At 34.3% G+C, this 9,943-nt stretch overlaps 1 pseudogene; it reads left to right on the top strand.

Moving 5' to 3' along the window:
* Positions 1-1,454: 1,454 nt before the first annotated feature.
* LOC131306998 (probable carotenoid cleavage dioxygenase 4, chloroplastic) lies at positions 1,455-9,201 on the top strand (annotated as a pseudogene).
* Positions 9,202-9,943: the final 742 nt, after the last annotated feature.

Genomic DNA, 9,943 nt, shown 5'->3' with positions numbered 1-9,943 from the left:
GTTGTTCCAAGGAGTAACCGTGAAAGAAGCTCTAATCTTCCACACAGCAGTGAGAATATTGAATACCACTGGACCGTTGAACATTTTAGTACCCAAAACTTTTCCAACAAGACAAACATTGCTTATTTCCCCCGTTTCTCCGGATCCCTCATCGAGATCCACAAAGTCGGAATCATCCATCTGGATTAGGGAAATTTTGGAGACGAAAAAAACAGGGGCGGGAAGAAGAAAGTAAAAAAAGAGAAGAAAGAAAAGGAGGCGGGGAGAAGAAAGGATGTGGGAAGGCAAGCAAGATGGAAATAGAGAGAGGAACAAAAGAGGCGGTGGCAGAGTTGGATGATGAAAAAAGCTAAAAGGATGAGAATCGGAGGATAACGGTGAGGAAAAGAGAAAAGAAAAAAAACCACTAGGGCAGGGCTCCCATTCTAGAGAGAGGCGCTCCCATTCTAGAGAGAGAAATGTTCAACAAGTGCTTAGCACTTCTATTTATAGACTTATAATAAATAGCAAAGCATTAATGGCATTTCTTATTTCAACTATAACCCACCTAACTAACATATGGTTAGCCATCTGATTGATAACTATACCAATGGCTAATTTGCGAAGGAAAAAGTGATTGGACAAAGCAACACTGGCCTTGGCAATAGCTGCCCTTAATTAATGTTTAGGTCCTTAAGGAATCTTAATAATGATTCAGCATATGGAATGGTAGATACTAGGTCGTGGGATATAGAATCAACCCCCATTGAGTAGGGTCCGATCTCCTCTATCCAAAAAATTCATGTATTTTTGTGCCGAAAGATTTTCCGGCCGTCAGATTGTCTGATTTTATTTTACGTTCTATATCTAATAGCTAGAAAACCCTTCGGCACAATGGCACTCAAGATTTTCGGTACAGAAGATCCTGCCTCCACCGAAAGGTGGGTAGCGGTGCATATTGAAATTGGTCCCACTTGTAATAGCCAAAAGAAGTAAGAGTATCATGAAGGGCTTGAACTTGGAGTACTTTGTCGGGACCAAATTTTCTACTTGTACATTCGAGCACTGGTATGGGTATGAGTCGTTCTTGTTTTACTAACTGAAAGGGTGGGAACTATTCATGCGCACCTCAACTAATTTTATGGCATCAATCACACTGTCCCACAACGGAGCCCCAATTAAAACTCAAGCGAAACTCTTACAAACTGGCCCCATTGCCCCAAATGGTACTTGTGAGGTTTCTGATTTAAGACTTTAAGAGGAAGCATGTTGAATTTACCGTTAATAGGGTTATTTTCTTACATTGAAAAATTTAGCATAATATATATGTTTATTTAGCATAATATATATGTTTATTTTTTCATACTTGTCAATACGGAATGGTGATCAGTGCGGAGAAGAAATTATAGATCCAGGGTACCGAATTAAACAACGGTACGTATTGGCCGGTAGAAAACTTCAAATCCTTTGGTAACATGGCAATGGACAATGGTGTACTGCCTTACCATGAAAAAGGTATGAGTGCATTAAAAGCATTTTCAATCCACCTCTATTTCTCCAAAGTAAAGGATGAATGTGAAACATTAAGGGAAAATTTTATAATTTATTTTCTTTTCTTCGGGCCTTGTTCGTTTTTTAATTTTGTATTTGGGATTCTAATTATTTGGTCCCTCTAACAGGTGCACTTGAGGTCCCACACACACCTCAAGTGTATGTGGCACCCACCACTCATATGAGTATGAGTGTGTATTTGGATGTGTAAGTGTACGTGGTATTAGAATTATTGTTAACATTATAAGTTGTGTAGTATCATGTACTTTATTCCCTTTCATCTTGCCAGGTGTCAATTAACCTTGGCTCTTTTCTGCCACCTTCTAAATGATGCACCAGAGTCATACTCCTATTTGAGAGCTGCGTGTATTTGCCAAATCTACCCTCTTCTTTTATGTGTACTAGTTTGTCTTTTTTTATTTTCATTTGTTAATGATTTTCTTTTACTCCTAAACTCACCGCCACACCGAATTCGGCAACTTTGTTTTGCTCTCTTTTTTGAATTATTTTTTAATTTCTAATCATAGCCTTCATTTGATTAAATACCAGATAATGGTCTATTTTGGCTAAATAATTTTCTAGAATAATTTTTTGTCTTTATTTATTTATTTTTTGCATTTGTTAGTTTCGAGTTAATGTTTTGTGAATTATTAATTCATTTTAACAAAATGAATCTAAAAGGCAAAAGTTATGTTCAAGATTAAATTTTTTTCGAGTCAAATAATTCAAAATAGACTGATTTTTAAATTATTTTTTCTTTATTAAAAAAAATTAGTCTTGAATATAATTTTTTTATTTTTTCAGCAAGACAAACCAATATTCCAAAAAATAACGCAAAACAAATAAATGTGATTTTTTTTAATAAAGACTAAAAAAATAATCCTCCCAGATTATTTAACCAAAACAAGCTTCGTTATTTGAGAAGTTGACGAAAAATAATTGGTATGAATATTTAGATATAACGAAACATCCCGAATATACGTACACCAATATGTGTACTAAAAGTGTACGTTGGACTATTTGGGACCCACCTCAGGATTCCGCACAAATTATTCGATCTGTTCAATTTGTTTTAAATATTTGTTTCTGGTCCAATTATTCGATCAGGCACTTAATGATATTCAATTAAGCTGATTTTTTGTATAGTTATTCTACTCGACGAGCTCTACAAAGTGAACGCTTCGGATCATTGGAGCGAGACCGGAGTGGGCCCGGAAACCCGGGACAGCAGCCCCCGCCTCCCTGCGAAGGTGTTTAATGGTAATATTGTTATTACTAAGAAAACTAAGGACATATTCGTAAAATATCATCAAAGTGCCTTGTTTAATGTGATCAGACAGGACTTTCCATTGGGAAGAAACTAAAGCTGCCTAGAGGGGCCCACATAATAAGTGCCATGAGGCACCCTTAGAGCATCTCCAATCCATCCAAAATAGAGGATGGATGTAACACATTGAGGGAAGATTTTGTAATTTATTCCATTTTTTCTTCACTTTTTGTACTTTTTGGGAGAATCTTTGAGGGACCCATCGTCCTTTTTAGAGTTTTGGAGGAATTTTGTACTTCAAATTTACTTTTGATCCTCTATTTTTAGAGAACCAAATTTACTTTTAGAGGACCAAACTCTAAAAAGGACGGTGGGTCCCTCAAAAATTCTCCCAAAAATTACAAAAAGTGAAGAAAAAAGAAAATAAATTATAAAATCTCCCCTCAATGTGTCACATCCATCCTCTATTTTGAAGAAATAGATGTGGATTGGAGATGCTCTTAGCATGAGAGCTGCTACCCCCCCCCCCCCCCCCCCCCCCCCCGACACACCCCCCTCCCTGGCCCCACCTCCCTTTCCCGAAATTACCCCCCCCCCCCCCCCTCTCTCTCTTCCTTTTCTTCCTTTTTTTCTTTCTTTCCTTCCTTCTTTCCAGTTTCTTCTTTCTTTCTTTTTTTTTCCTTTTCTTTCCAGTTTAATTTTTTTTTTCATTTTATTTCATTTTCTTTCTTTCTAGTTTGAATTTTTTTTTCTTTAATAATAAATTGAGTCTAATTCTAAGCTTTGTAAAGTAATTGAAAAAAAAAGTGTTTCAATTGACCATGTTTATACGACTGTTTTATTTTTTATTTTTTGTCCTTTATAGATTAAAAAATATAGTTACGAAAATAAGTGTTTCAATTTTCAATCCATTTGAACCAGTGCAAAGATGTTATTTTTCTGATCATTTCATCCTAAATGGTCGTAATAAATTTTTGGCTCCAAGGCCTTTCAATGAACACTCTAACCCTAAGAGAGTCCTAAAACTAAATAATGAGTCTTAGGGTGCTCGTTGAAAAGCCGTAAAGCAAAAAATTCATTAAGATTACAATTAGTGTTCGGGAACTAATTACGAAATGTATTTTGCAAACGATATACTAATCCAAAATACAAATGTTATATTTAGGATTATTATTTTTTAACTATAGTACAATTTAATAAATTTGTTAACCATTATTTAGCATAAATCCTCTTAACTGATTCAGTAGTATGTTGCTTCAAATCACGTCTCTACTCCATAGGATTGCAAATGGCTGGTTTCTATTTTTTTTTATAACTAAAACGGAAACGTTTTAGGGGCTTCATAAGCGCTACTGTGCCAATGAGGGCAGCAGAGCCCCCGGGTCCCCCTACTTTTTAATTTAATTTTTTATTTACTTATACCTCATTTATTTAATTTCTATAAATACACCCTTTGTATATTTAAAAATATAATTGAAGAATTAATTAAGTGCTTTAATTTTCAATTCAGTTAAATCAGAGCAAGGATCATTTTTTTATTATCTTATTTTAAATGGTCATAATGAATTTTTTGGTTTAAAGCCTTTCAACAAATACCCTAAGACTCATTATTTAGTTTCAAAACTCTCTTAGGATGTCCATTGAAAGGCCTTGGAGTCAAAAATTTTTTAGGATCATTTAGGATGAAATGATCAGAAAAATAACAACTTTGCACCGGTTCAAACGGATTGAAAATTGAAACACTTATTTTAGTAACTATATTTTTTAATCTATAAAGGACAAAAAAATAAAAATAAAACAGTCGGATAAACATGATCAATTGAAACACTTTTTTTTCTCTCAATTACTTTACAAAGCTTAGAATTAGACTTGAACCTATTATTAAAGAGAAAAAAAAATTCAAACTGAAAAGAAAGAAAATGAAATAAAATGAAAAAAAAAATGAAATTGAAAAAAAAACGAAAAAAAAAACCGAAACTGAAAAGAAAAGAAAAAAAGAAGAAGAAACAAACGGTAAAAAAAGAAGGAAGAAGAGAGAGAGAGAGAGAGAGAGAGAGAGAGAGAGAGAGGCGGGGGTATAATCGGCAAGGGGAGGTGGGGCCGGGGGGTGTGTGTCAGGGGGGATTAGCAATTTACCCTTAGCATTGAGCAGGACTCCGGTCACCGCATGAATTTCGCGATCACTGTCCACTGCAAGTCTATTGGGGTTCACTCTGAGCCCTAAAAAAAAATATAGAAAAATATTTATAAATTTAAAAATAATATTTTATGAGACCCTGTAAAAAATCAATTTCAACGGATGTCGGTAGATATATTTTTTGAATTTGTAGAGACGAAACTGCAAAACTAAACAGTTTTATTCCTATAAATTTCGAAAAACATACCTATAAATATTCGTTGGAGCTGATTTTTTATAGGATCCCATGAAATATTATTTTAAAATTTATAAATATTTTTTTGTATTTTTTTGGGGCCCACTCTGGCTTGCGGTGGAAGGTCACTGCATTTTCATGCGGTGTACCTAGACTTTCCGCTTAGCATCTGTCCTAATCATTATTCTATCTCTCTCCAAACATTACTTACATTTTTCTCTCTATCTCTCTAATTATTATCTATATTTTCAATCATTAGTCTATTTATCTCTACATTCATTACCTACAAATCCAATTTCGAATTTTCAAAACAAACGGGATCTGAGGGACTCATCGTCCTTTTTAGAGTTTGGTCCTCCAAAGATAGAAGGCCAAAAATAAATTTGGAGTACAAAATTCCTCCAAACTCTTAAAAAGACGATTATCTCTTAAGGATCCTTCCAAAAGTATAAAAAGTGAAGAGAAAATAAAATAAATTATAAAATCTCCTGTCGGGTCGGGCTGTCTAGTCTTGAAGTTTGTCTCACCTGAACTCAATAAATTGTCATAAGCGGTGCTTGGGACTCAGATAAGGACTTCGCACTGGGGTGTTTTCACAATCTTTGGCAACTCATAGTAGGGTCATGTTTGCTAACAATTTTATTTTCTGTTTTCTGTTTACACTTTTGTTTCTTAGGAAAAGTAGAAATCGGTTTCAACAAATAAAAAATAGAAAACAGGAAACTGGCAGTGTTAAAAATCGAGAAGGGAGTTGAGAGTTTTCTTGACTTTACAAAGTAGAAAGGATATGAGTACAATAAAGGCCGGTACATACAGCAGCAGACAAATATCTATTTTGGATCTTACAAAGATAATTGAAGCCGTTCATTTTGTTTAAAATATTTTCTTTAGGATTCCTGTAAAAAATTATCTCAATCCGATATCAGTATGGGTGTTCACGAATTATACAAATTTGCTTCAAAAATTTAGCCTGAATTTTGAAGCAAAGTTGAATGATAAGTAAACGCCCTTACTGGTATTGGATTGAGATGATTTTAAACAAGAATCTTAAAAAAAAATTTTAAACAAAATGAGCGGCTCTGATAATCTTTGTGAAATCCGAGATAGATCCAAAATCGATCTCTTGCGCTCTCTGTACAACTTTTGTACAACTTTTGGGATGGATCCGAAATTATTACTCTACTTTTTTTAAGGATTTCTAGTCAAAAGAAAAAAAAGAAAAGAAAAAAGAGAGCCATTTATCTACTTTATTACTGTATTACTCATAAAGATTTCTACAGCTCTCTCCGTCCCAGCAAAACAAGAAGTTAAAAAACATGCATTTTTTTATAAACAAAAGATGATTAATTGGCTTGATAAAACCACATATATTTCAATGGAAAATTCTAAAATCAGCCCAGTGGGCTGATAATAGTGAATGTGTAAATGTATATTAAAGGGTATAAAAAGTACATAAAAATACATATTTTTCTTATCTTATAATGTGTTTATCGTCAATCCATAATAGCAAGGCGTATTTCAATTAGGCAAAGACTCGGGAATATTCTCAACAGCTCGATAGCAAACTTGCTCGGTTTGCTTTACTACCACTGGTTGCTGTCGCTTTTCTCACCGTGACATTACATACATAGAAAAATTTAGCCATTACATATATGAACTTTCGGGAGCATATCATGTTTACGCCTATTTTTATATAAACTGTGCTTGAATGTTAATTTTGGTTTACGGTTGTGAATAATAGGTGCCCCACCACATAAAAATTGTGGTTTCGCCACTGTTCTCCATTTTCCAAACGAAAAAAATCTAAGCCACTTACTTGACCCCAAAAACTGCAAACTATTATTTGATGGTTAACAGGGAAAATTTCAAATTAGCATCTGATCTTTCATACAAATCACACATAGACACCTGATGTTAACGAAATATCACATAAACACTTAATGTATTAAAGAACTCATCAATTAAATTCATACCGTCAATCTCTGTCCAAAAATAAATGAAAAACATGTTTCTCTCTAATTTTGCTATCCGCACTTACTTTTTTTCACAGATTCTGTAATTTTTTTTATAGGGCCCATTTTTTGGTCCCATACATATTATCCGATCTATTGATTATGTCAAAAATATTTTTTTGAGAACCCTTGCAAAAAATTAGCTCCATCGGATAAATGTAAGTGTATGATCCAATCGTACAACTTTTTATTCTGAATTTCGGATAAAAATTCTGCATGAAAAGTTGTAAGATTTAATCTAACACTTCAATTTAACCCGTTGAGCTGATTTTTTATAGGGTCATGCAAAAAAAAAAAAAAGGATTAATGAGCGGATCAGTTCACTTTTGGGTTCCCACAAAAAAAAATTTATAATACAAATCTTTTCTTCTGCGTTATTATTTTCTTTTTTTTCATTCCCGCATTGTGCTGAGTTGTTTTTTTTTTAATTTGTTTTTTGCCGGAGCAACTAACACTACCTAGTGTACCCACACAGATTAGTATTACATAGATTTTTTGTGGGGCCCACTTTTGGGTCCCTAAAAATGATCCAATCATTTTATTAATTTTAAAATATTTTTTGCGTGACCCTGCAAAAAAATCAGCATATGCCGGAAAGTTTGTTATATAGAAATTATTTCATTTCATTAGTTTCTGAGCTCAACTAATATTTGGGTGTAAATACATCAAAACGGTCTAACAAAAATTCGATGGAGTAAGATTTTCCTAATTAATTAGAATACTTTTCTAAATTTAGGCTAAACTGATCACCATTATTAGTACTCCCTCCGTCCCATAGAGTTGGTTCCCTATGAAATTACGTACAATTTTGAATTTCAAAATAACTTATTCACTAAAAGAATTTTTTGATTTTTTTTTGCACCGTTCAAAAGATTTCGTCAAAATTTATCAAACAAAACCTATATTGCACAAAAAATTATTTCGTTAAGTATCTTATTTTTAAGCTTAAAAATTGCATATAGTTTCATAATGGCCCAACTTTATGGGACGGAGGGAGTAGAATTTTTGCCCTGGATGCTGTGGTAAGAGTTTTAGCCTCTTGGCATGTTTCGTGAGTTCACAAAAAGAACATGCATATGCCGGAAAATTTGTTATATAGAAATTATTTATTACCCCTTTTGTCCAATAATGTCTATTTTTTTTTTAAACTTACCCCAAAAAAACTAATGTCTATTTTTCTCAACGTCATGGTACTTTACAAATATAAATATAAAACACCATTCCAAATAAATGAAGTTAATAAATTAACAACTAAACAGAGTTCAAAGTCTCTCCATAGACTTGAACCCCAAGCCTCTCATTTGAAAGTCAAAAGATACAACCAGATGTGCTAAGAATCGTATCTTAAGTACAAACAAACCTGGATGTATAATTTTTTCTTATCCAAATTCAAAAGAAAAAGAACACTAAAAATCATACTCCATATAAAGCCTTTCGTTTTATGTTTTTTATTTTTTAACAATTTTTTTTTTTTAAAATGTAAGAGAATTTGTTTCCAACATTGCAGGTACGTATATGCCGCAATTGGGGATCCAATGCCAAAGATATCAGGGATGGTGAAGTTGGACGTATCCATGTCCGAAAGAGACCACTATGATTGCACGGTGGCTACCCGAATTTTCGGCCCCGGGTGTTACAATGGGGAGCCTTTCTTCGTCACCAAGGAGCCCAATAACCCCAAAGCCGAAGAGGACAACGGCTACATGGTAACTTACGTTCACAAAGAAAATACGGGAGAGTCGGGTTTTTGGTGATGGATGCCAAATCGCCAAATCTTGACATCGTGGCCGCTGTGAAGCTGCCCCGTCGGGTACCCTACGGCTTCCACGGCCTTTTCGTGATAGAAACTGACCTCAAAAAGTTGTAAACTTATAGTCCAAGCAACGCCCATGACCAAGATTCATATAGTAGCAAAGGATCTAAGGTAAATTTTTTCTGCTTCCGATGCCAATAATTTCATTGTAAAAGAGGCCTGCTGCTCATTATACGTTGAATAATGTCTCGGTATACGTGTAAATAATACTGTATTTCTTTTTTTTTTTCTAAGCAAATTTTTTTTATTAATTTTTATACAGGATTACAAAGATTAAAAAGATTAAGGACACACTGGCATTAAGCCATCCGAGACCTAAAAGAAGGCAAAATGCCAACTGAACACCAAAAAAACCCACAAAAACCAACAACAGCAGCCAAAAACCTAAGCGAACCTCAAACCCTAAACAAGAGTATCCCCATCAACAAAAAGTCGAAAAGCCAGAGACACAAGCATGGCTAGATATCCGCATGCAAAAAACTACACCGCTATCCCTCCCTATCATTGATATCTTCAACCAAGAAAAACAGCCAAAACCGAAAACAAGAGACCATCGAGCAAAACCAGAGGAAGCAGAAACCCCATACCCGCCCAAACTCGAAATCAAAAAACTAAAGAGAGAGAGGCTCCATCCTTGAAATCAACATCATCCTCCAAGATAAACTCATCCTCAAAGTCATCTAGAGCATGGACCCTCTCCCTTAATACTTCCTCTTGCATTTCAACAAATTTCTTCTTAAGATTATAATTTCTCCCCCCTCTTACTTCAATGCCCAAAGCAGAACCTACATTCAATATCTTGCGAGCTTCCTTAAAGAGCATTGAGGAGTAAGGGCCCCTCTAATTGTTCCTTAAACAGCATTTAGTCTCAATCTTTGCGAGATGCTTGTTTTTTTTTTTTTTTTAATTTTCCTCTCCGATCTTCTCACTCCCCTTCTCATTTTAATGA

The sequence above is a fragment of the Rhododendron vialii genome, chromosome 11a (assembly GCF_030253575.1).
Source record: "Rhododendron vialii isolate Sample 1 chromosome 11a, ASM3025357v1".
NCBI classification, from domain to species: Eukaryota; Viridiplantae; Streptophyta; class Magnoliopsida; order Ericales; family Ericaceae; genus Rhododendron; species Rhododendron vialii.
This window is presented reverse-complemented; position numbering and strand designations above follow the sequence as displayed.